Genomic DNA, 9,387 nt, shown 5'->3' with positions numbered 1-9,387 from the left:
AACAATAAATAAATAAATCTGTCAAAGGATGAGCATTAGCGGGCGGAATTAAAAGGTAAAAAACTTAATACACTCAGTAGTTAAGATGTCCATTGGAATTTGAGTGATATTTTCTCTCAGTCAATGACCATCTTGTCCCTCAATCTCCTTAATTTAGTTTTTATTAGCACTAACGTGACTTAGATTGTGATTCGTTTTTTAATCTCTGATTGTTTATTCGTTATAGTAAAAAAAAGCATTTGCTTAATACATATTTTAAAAATACAGAACTCAGATAAAACAAAGATTTTGTATGCATACTGTAAAACTTACTTTTGTAGTCCCAAATCTATCATTAATTGTGTGGTTTATTACATAGACATTATGACAGTGATGAATTGCTTTGCAATCGTTTATGCAGCATGCATACACATTTAATGTTCAGGTTGGTATTCATTAAGATATTCAACGTCACATACACCTTCTTCGTCACCAATAACACACGCCAGTGGATCAACTGATTGAATTACATCGTTTTCAATATCTTTCCCGTCGCTGTCATCTAGATCGACCAACGGTCGAAGAGTAATACGTTCTTCATCATCAGGCTCGCTCTCAACATTATTTTGCAACCGTGCTTGTAGTTGCTCCTTTTCTCGAATCAGAAGTTGTTTGGATGTTTCATCCAATCCCTCGAACGAAGTTGTCATTATTTTTATGTCCGATGCTCTTTGTAACGCATCCGTGAATCTTTGCAGGGCACGGTTTTTCATCTTCAGTTCTTCAAGAACATCACTCATGGCAGATTGATGTTCCTCGACACGTTTAGCCGCTTTAGCTTGTTTTTGACCAATAGGCCTCGGTGATTGTTTGCTTGTGGACGATTTAGGGGATTCAATAAAATCACTGGGATGACCTTCAGTTCCTTCAATTGAATCTTCACCTGTAAAAAAGAAGATAAAATTCCAATAAATAGATGATTTTAAAACAAAGCAAAATGTAAAAAAAAAACAATATCTGGTTCATTTAAAAATGCTCTTTATACCTAATTCGAAATACTCAATAATAGACAAGTTTCACATAACAATTCAAAACATGAACAAACAAGCACAAAATAAGATTAAATTTAGACCATACGTACTTAATGTGAGCAGGTGTGCAAAAAGAAGAGATGATTGTGCATTAGTAAAGATCCCAGTACACATGGTATAAAAAGAAACCAATAAGTCATTTTACGAGACGTTTCGGATCAGCTGATCGCTCAATTTATGAAATGTTTGATCTAGATTCTGTTTAAATCAGAGTTCCACCAAGACAACTTCTTTTGGTTCTTGTTATTCTTCTTCACCAGACTTTTTAAATTTTTGCTGGCGTGCTCGATTCGCTTCGTAGTCGCGATTCCAACTTTTTGTCGCGCTAATGAAAAACCTCGTAAGGAACTGTCAGAATGTTTTCATTTTGTTAACGGCACACAGTGGCGTAGCCAGAAATTTGCTCTGGGAGGGGTTTTCGTTATATTTATATATTTTTTTTATTTGACACTCACATTTCGTAAATATATACAATGAATTTGAGCCGTAGGTTAAAAATAGCGGCGCACTCGAAAAATTTTTTCATCACAAAGCGTTTTATACTGGAAATTTGTTCCAGAAATTTTGGCTCTGGGGGGGGGGGGTGGGGAGGTGGGGGGCTTAACCCTAAAACCCCCCCGTGGCTACGCCAGTGACGGCACAAATAATGGATACCCTTGAGAAAAAGAATGGGTTATATTTACCAAAGTGACAACCTAACTAACATTTTTGCTTGTATAAAAGTTATATTAAGTTAAATATATTAAACCTTCTTCCAAAAGCGATTGCTGCAAGCTGTAATGCAGCTACTTGTGTTAGTAGGGAAAGCATGCGTTCGAAAGATACACTCCTGATCAGAAGTTTGCTATCAAAAAACTTTAAAGTTATTCCAAACGTTTGGCCTATCATATTTCACCTTTCATCAGTCGCGTGGTTGGATAATAAGGAGCTGTCAAATCGTAATGCGTCTACTCTGGCCGTACCCTAACGCTGAGTAAAAAAGCGAGGTTAAGCGTAAGTAAAACAAACAACGTAAGTAAACGTAAGTAAAACAACAGCGCGATTACTCAAGGGTTAAATAGGTCACAAACTTGTGGTCGATGTCATATTTGTTGTTTCATTGGATAGGATCTGTATTTTTGAAAAAAGTTGCAATTGAAATACGTTCTATGTAGCCAAGGGCTGAAAGACTCTGAAATAAAGACAAATCAATCAATTAATCAGCAATTGTTGTAGTTAAAATATCATACAAGTTTAAAATAATCCTGCTATTTACACGTCTATTACTTATTGATTTGAATGAGACTTCAAGTTCCAAGGTACATGGTTTTAACTATGTAGTTACTATGTTTCTTGAGAGATTGTTTAAATCTCTCAAATGGACTAAGCATGTTAGTACAAAAAAAAACAAAAACAGTGACATTCGTATTCTATGGATGTTGACAAATATTACATGTTTAATACGTACGTGTTCTTCATTAAGCGTAGTCAGTCAGTCTTGAAGTCAGTGGTAAAAATTTCAGTTTTAGTGATTTCCTGTAACAAAATAAATATGTAACAAAATTAAAGATATTTTCGCTTCGCCACCCATAAACAAACCACATAGACTTCTATGGACAAGGGAGGTATCTTGGAGGTACCTGGCAAAAGTCTATGCTCCATATTTTTTTTTTGTGTTGACAAAAGTCTACGATGTGAACATGAAAGTCTACGATGTGAACATGAAATTTGGTATATGTAATTCATAAAAGTCTTCTCATATACCATTTCATCTAGTATTTCTGGAGCTCGATTTGAATAGGTCGTATGTACATTTGTCGAAATAAAATTCGATCAGTTTATTTTAGTTATTGTAGCAATAGGGAAGATATTTTGGAGATTTTTAATGATGTAACGGAAAGCCTGCTTTGTGATGATTCTGCTGTATGTATCAACTTTGTTCAATTTCAACGATTTTTGCTATAATAAGCGAATCCAACTGATCGAATTTTTAATCGACAAAAGCACATACGACCTTTTCAAATCGAGCTCCAGATTTCATTCATTTTCAGCAACACTAGACACTACTCGCAAAAATTTGGTGCTTTGCTTCTGGGTGCGGGTTACGGGTTTTACCGTTTCTTTTTAGGCTTTTTTAAGGAAATTTCGCCCGAGCTTCGCTCCAATGTCTGTGCAGATAGAATGTCAATATGATGCCTCAATAGGAAAAGGGAGCGTTCATAAATTACGTAACGCAAAAATTAACGATTTTCAACCCCCTCCCCCCTTTTTGTATGAGACCTCTGAAATTTTTGTATGGGTCGTCACACTTTGCTGGACCCCCCGCCCCCCTCAAAGCGTGACGTAATTTATGGACGTACCCAAACGTTCATTAATAATGTCACGCTTTGAAGAGGGGAGGAAGTGGGTCAGCAGAATGATCTATACAATAATAGAGGTTTCAAACAAAAAGTTTGGCATAGGTGGAGGGGGCTGAAAATGGGGTGGTTTTTATGCGTTTCCCCCCGTTTTTTTTATGAAGTTTCCCCTCACGCGACAATCGAATTTTCTCCAAATCCATACGTCAAATCTAACGTCGTACATAGTGCGCTGGATAGCGGACCTGGTCCTCTATCCAGCGCACTATGACCGACGTACGTGCGACGCACGGTTTAGGAGAAAAATGGATTTTCGCGTGTCAAAAAATCCAACTGTACGAACAATATTGATCGGTATTCATAGAAATACGTACCCTTGTGTGCGCTGGTGTTTCCATGCTGTCGCTTCTTAAGATGGCGTGCTTCTTGCTGAAGCTTATACTTCGGCTCGTCTTTGAGTATGTCGTAGCATGACTGGATACGAAATGTTTTTGTTTTGGTATCGCTCAAAAACATATCCCTGGCTTTTTGAGCTTGGTCTTCTGCGGATGCTCCACTCACTTTTAATTTGTTAACGAAGTTAACACAGCCAGCATATTTCGATACAAGGGCACTAAGATGTTGAAATCTTTGTCGGAGCCCATCGCTAGTCCGGCTGCCCAATGAGGGCATGACTGATTCTGCATTAAGTTTGACGGCACTCCAAAAATCGCTCCTTTGTTGGTCCGTGCCTTTGATTGGGTCTTTTGAGATCCACAGCCAAGACCGGCAAATTTGTTCATCCTCGGCCATCGTGAAATTTTTACCGCGTTTCGGATCCATCGCCTGCAACAAAATTGTATCGATTATCAAACAATTATCAAGCAAAGGTGAAAATCGTAGAAATCTAATATTGCGCATTACGTTCACCACTGAACTGTTGGTGTCTTCAGCGCACTATTTTTTCGATCTATGCAGAATAGGTACTTTTAAGACACCAGATTGATTTAATGCAATTGTGCACTACTATTAACGTTTGCACATCAATGAAAATGTCTGTTATTGTCAATAGTTTTGAGTTCATTTAGTTCACCACTGGAATATTGCAGTATATCCATGAGGGCGAAAACGTAAAGGTACTGTTCATAAACCACGTAGACCAAAATTTGGCCATCTCAGACTCCCCCTCCTATTGGGCGGACTACTTTCGTACAATAAAAACACCGGAATTTAATTAAATAAAACCGCGAACATTTATTGATAACTTTCTCTTATTGAGTCCAATTCACTAATGACGAAAGAACAGCGCTTGGCGCGCAAGCAAAGGAAAATAACATTGGGCGATACAAATATAAAGATCGATTACACACTAATATGAAATTGTGTACTTTATCACCTCCCCCCTCGTAGACTTTTGTCCATACAAAAATTTAAAAATTTGTATGGAGCGTAGACTTTGGCTAGAAACCCCCTCCCACCTAAAAGTCTACGTGGTTTATGAACAGCCCCAAATGGCAGTGTGCGATTGCCTCAAATCAATTTGGTATCTTCAGCGCACAATTTATTCAATTTCAGTCAATACAATAAGTGTTTTGAAGACAACGGATTGATTTGGTGCAAGAAGAAGAGGATATGGAGAAGAAGAACCTTGACATGACAGCTGACGAGAATTCCTCCACGGATTCCTCCAGAAATTCCTCCATTAATTTCTCCAGGGATCCCTCCAGGAATTCATCCAAAGACTCCTCCAGGAATAAATCCAAAGATTCCTCCAGGAATTCCTTGGAAAATTCCTCCGGGCATTCTTTCAGAAACTCCTGTTGAGATTTCTCCGGGCATTCTTCCAGGAAATCCTCCGGGGAATTCTTCGGGGATTCCTACAGAAATTCCTTCAAAGATACCTCCAGAAATTCCTTTCGGGGATTCCTCTATGAATTCCTTCGAGGAATTCTGGAAATTCCTCCTGAAATTCCTCTGGAAATTCAGCCAGGAATTCCTCTGAAAATTCCTCCTGGCATTCCTCTGGAAATTCCTCCAGGAATTCCTCTGGAAATTCCTCCAGGAATTCCTCTGGAAATTCCTCCAGGAATTCTTCTGGAAATTCCTCCAGGAATTCCTCTGGAAATTCCTCCAGGAATTCCTCCGGAAATTCCTCCAGGAATTCCTCTGGCAAATCCTCCAGGAATTCCTCTGAAAATTGCTCCTAAAATTCATCCAGGAGTTCCTCTGGAAATTGCTAAAATATTCCTCCGGAAATTCCTCCAGGAATTCCTCCGGAATTTCCTCCAGGAACTCCTCCGGAATTTCCTCCAGGAATTCCTCCGGAAATTCCTCTAGGATTTCCTCCGGAAATTCCTCTAGGAATTCCTCCGGAAATTCCTCTAGGAATTCCTCCGGAAATTCCTCCGGAAATTACTCCAGGAATTCCTCCGGAAATTCCTCCAGGAATTCCTCTGGAAATTCCTCCAGGAATTCCCGGAGGAATCTCCGAAGGAATTCCCGGAGGAATCTCCGAAGGAATTCCCGGAGGAATCTCCGAATGAATTCCCGAAGGAATCTCCGAAGGAATTCCCGGAGGAATCTCCGAAGGAATTCCCGGAGGAATCTCCGAAGGAATTCCCGGAGGAATCTCCGAAGGAATTCCCGGAGGAATCTCCGAAGGAATTCCCGGAGGAATCTCCGAAGAAATTCGCGGAGGAATCTCCGAAGAAATTCCCGGAGGAATCTCCAAATGAATTCCCGAAGGAATCTCAGAAGGAATTCTCGGAGGAATCTCCGAAGGAATTCCCGGAGGAATCTCCGAAGGAATTCCCGGAGGAATCTCCGAAGGAATTCCCGGAGGAATCTCCGAAGGAATTCCCGGAGGAATCTCCGAAGGAATTCCCGGAGGAATCTCCGAAGGAATTCCCGGAGGAATCTCCGAAGGAATTCCCGGAGGAATCTCCGAAGGAATTCCCGGAGGAATCTCCGAAGGAATTCCCGGAGGAATCTCCGAAGGAATTCCCGGAGGAATCTCCGAAGGAATTCCCGGAGGAATCTCCGAAGGAATTCCCGGAGGAATCTCCGAAGGAATTCCCGGAGGAATCTCCGGAGGAATCTCCGAAGGAATCTCCGAAGGAATTCCCGGAGGAATCTCCGAAGGAATTCCCGGAGGAATCTCCGAAGGAATTCCCGGAGGAATCTCCGAAGAAATTCCCGGAGGAATCTCCGAAGGAATTCCCGGAGGAATCTCCGAAGGAATTCCCGGAGGAATCTCCGAAGGAATTCCCGGAGGAATCTCCGAAGGAATTCCCGGAGGAATCTCCGAAGGAATTCCCGGAGGAATCTCCGAAGGAATTCCCGGAGGAATCTCCGAAGGAATTCCCGGAGGAATCTCCGAAGGAATTCCCGGAGGAATCTCCGAAGGAATTCCCGGAGGAATCTCCGAAGGAATTCCCGGAGGAATCTCCGAAGGAATTCCCGGAGGAATCTCCGAAGGAATTCCCGGAGGAATCTCCGAAGGAATTCCCGGAGGAATCTCCGAAGGAATTCCCGGAGGAATCTCCGAAGGAATTCCCGGAGGAATCTCCGAAGGAATTCCCGGAGGAATCTCCGAAGGAATTCCCGGAGGAATCTCCGAAGGAATTCCCGGAGGAATCTCCGAAGGAATTCCCGGAGGAATCTCCGAAGGAATTCCCGGAGGAATCTCCGAAGGAATTCCCGGAGGAATCTCCGAAGGAATTCCCGGAGGAATCTCCGAAGGAATTCCCGGAGGAATCTCCGAAGGAATTACCGGAGGAATCTCCGAAGGAATTCCCGGAGGAATCTCCGAAGGAATTCCCGGAGGAATCTCCGAAGGAATTCCCGGAGGAATCTCCGAAGGAATTCCCGGAGGAATCTCCGAAGGAATTCCCGGAGGAATCTCCGAAGGAATTCCCGGAGGAATCTCCGAAGGAATTCCCGGAGGAATCTCCGAAGGAATTCCCGGAGGAATCTCCGAAGGAATTCCCGGAGGAATCTCCGAAGGAATTCCCGGAGGAATCTCCGAAGGAATTCCCGGAGGAATCTCCGAAGGAATTCCCGGAGGAATCTCCGAAGGAATTCCCGGAGGAATCTCCGAAGGAATTCCCGGAGGAATCTCCGAAGGAATTCCCGGAGGAATCTCCGAAGGAATTCCCGGAGGAATCTCCGAAGGAATTCCCGGATGAATCTCCGAAGGAATTCCCGGAGGAATCTCCGAAGGAATTCCCGGAGGAATCTCCAAATGAATTCCCGAAGGAATCTCAGAAGGAATTCTCGGAGGAATCTCCGAAGGAATTCCTGGAAAGTCCCCTGTAGGAACACCAACAAGAATCTCCCGGAGGAATTCCCGAAGGAACTCCCGGAGGAATCGTCGAAGGAATTCCTGGAGGAATCCCGAAGGTATCCATGAAAGAATTTCTCAGGAATCTCAGAAGGAATTTTTGGAGGAATCTCCGAAGGAATTCCTGGAAAGTCCCCTGTAGGAACACCAACAAGAATCTCCCGGAGGAATTCCCGAAGGAACTCCCGGAGGAATCGTCGAAGGAATTCCTGGAGGAATCCCGAAGGTATCCATGAAAGAATTTCTGTAGGAATTTCTGAAGGAATTCCCGGAGGAATCTCCGAAGGAATTCCCGGAGGAATCTTCGAAGGAATTCCCGGAGGAATCTCCGAAGGAATTCCCGGAGGAATCTTCGAAGGAATTCCCGGAGGAATCTCCGAAGGAATTCCCGAAGGAATCTCCGAAGAAATTCCCGGAGGAATCTCCAAATGAATTCCCGAAGGAATCTCAGAAGGAATTCCCGGAGGAATCTCCGGAGGAATCTCCGAAGGAATCTCCGAAGGAATTCCCGGAGGAATCTCCGAAGGAATTCCCGGAGGAATCTCCGAAGGAATTCCCGGAGGAATCTCCGGAGGAATCTCCGAAGGAATCTCCGAAGGAATTCCCGGAGGAATCTCCGAAGGAATTCCCGGAGGAATCTCCGAAGGAATTCCCGGAGGAATCTCCGAAGAAATTCCCGGAGGAATCTCCGAAGGAATTCCCGGAGGAATCTCCGAAGGAATTCCCGGAGGAATCTCCGAAGGAATTCCCGGAGGAATCTCCGAAGGAATTCCCGGAGGAATCTCCGAAGGAATTCCCGGAGGAATCTCCGAAGGAATTCCCGGAGGAATCTCCGAAGGAATTCCCGGAGGAATCTCCGAAGGAATTCCCGGAGGAATCTCCGAAGGAATTCCCGGAGGAATCTCCGAAGGAATTCCCGGAGGAATCTCCGAAGGAATTCCCGGAGGAATCTCCGAAGGAATTCCCGGAGGAATCTCCGAAGGAATTCCCGGAGGAATCTCCGAAGGAATTCCCGGAGGAATCTCCGAAGGAATTCCCGGAGGAATCTCCGAAGGAATTCCCGGAGGAATCTCCGAAGGAATTCCCGGAGGAATCTCCGAAGGAATTCCCGGAGGAATCTCCGAAGGAATTCCCGGAGGAATCTCCGAAGGAATTCCCGGAGGAATCTCCGAAGGAATTCCCGGAGGAATCTCCGAAGGAATTCCCGGAGGAATCTCCGGAGGAATCTCCGAAGGAATTCCCGGAGGAATCTCCGAAGGAATTCCCGGAGGAATCTCCGAAGAAATTCCCGGAGGAATCTCCGAAGGAATTCCCGGAGGAATCTCGGAGGAATCTCCGAAGGAATTCCCGGAGGAATCTCCGAAGGAATTCCCGGAGGAATCTCCGAAGGAATTCCCGGAGGAATCTCCGAAGGAATTCCCGGAGGAATCTCCGAAGGAATTCCCGGAGGAATCTCCGAAGGAATTCCCGGAGGAATCTCCGAAGGAATTCCCGGAGGAATCTCCGAAGGAATTCCCGGAGGAATCTCCGAAGGAATTCCCGGAGGAATCTCCGAAGGAATTCCCGGAGGAATCTCCGAAGGAATTCCCGGAGGAATCTCCGAAGGAATTCCCGGAGGAATCTCCGAAGGAATTCCCGGAGGAATCTCCGAAGGAATTCT

General features: G+C 44.0%; 1 long non-coding RNA gene across 1 annotated transcript; it reads right to left on the bottom strand.

Moving 5' to 3' along the window:
* Positions 1-143: 143 nt before the first annotated feature.
* LOC109428066 (uncharacterized) lies at positions 144-2,585 on the bottom strand. The gene is made up of 2 exons (XR_003899008.1): positions 2,518-2,585; positions 144-922 (listed from the first exon to the last, which is right to left on the bottom strand). It is a non-coding gene; the product is annotated as an uncharacterized LOC109428066 (long non-coding RNA).
* Between the last annotated feature and the right edge of the window lie 6,802 nt (positions 2,586-9,387).

Source organism: Aedes albopictus, chromosome 3 (genome assembly GCF_035046485.1).
Source record: "Aedes albopictus strain Foshan chromosome 3, AalbF5, whole genome shotgun sequence".
In the NCBI taxonomy this organism is placed as follows: Eukaryota; Metazoa; Arthropoda; class Insecta; order Diptera; family Culicidae; genus Aedes; species Aedes albopictus.
Note: the sequence above shows the minus strand (reverse complement) of the source record. Positions and strands in the feature narration are given on the sequence as shown.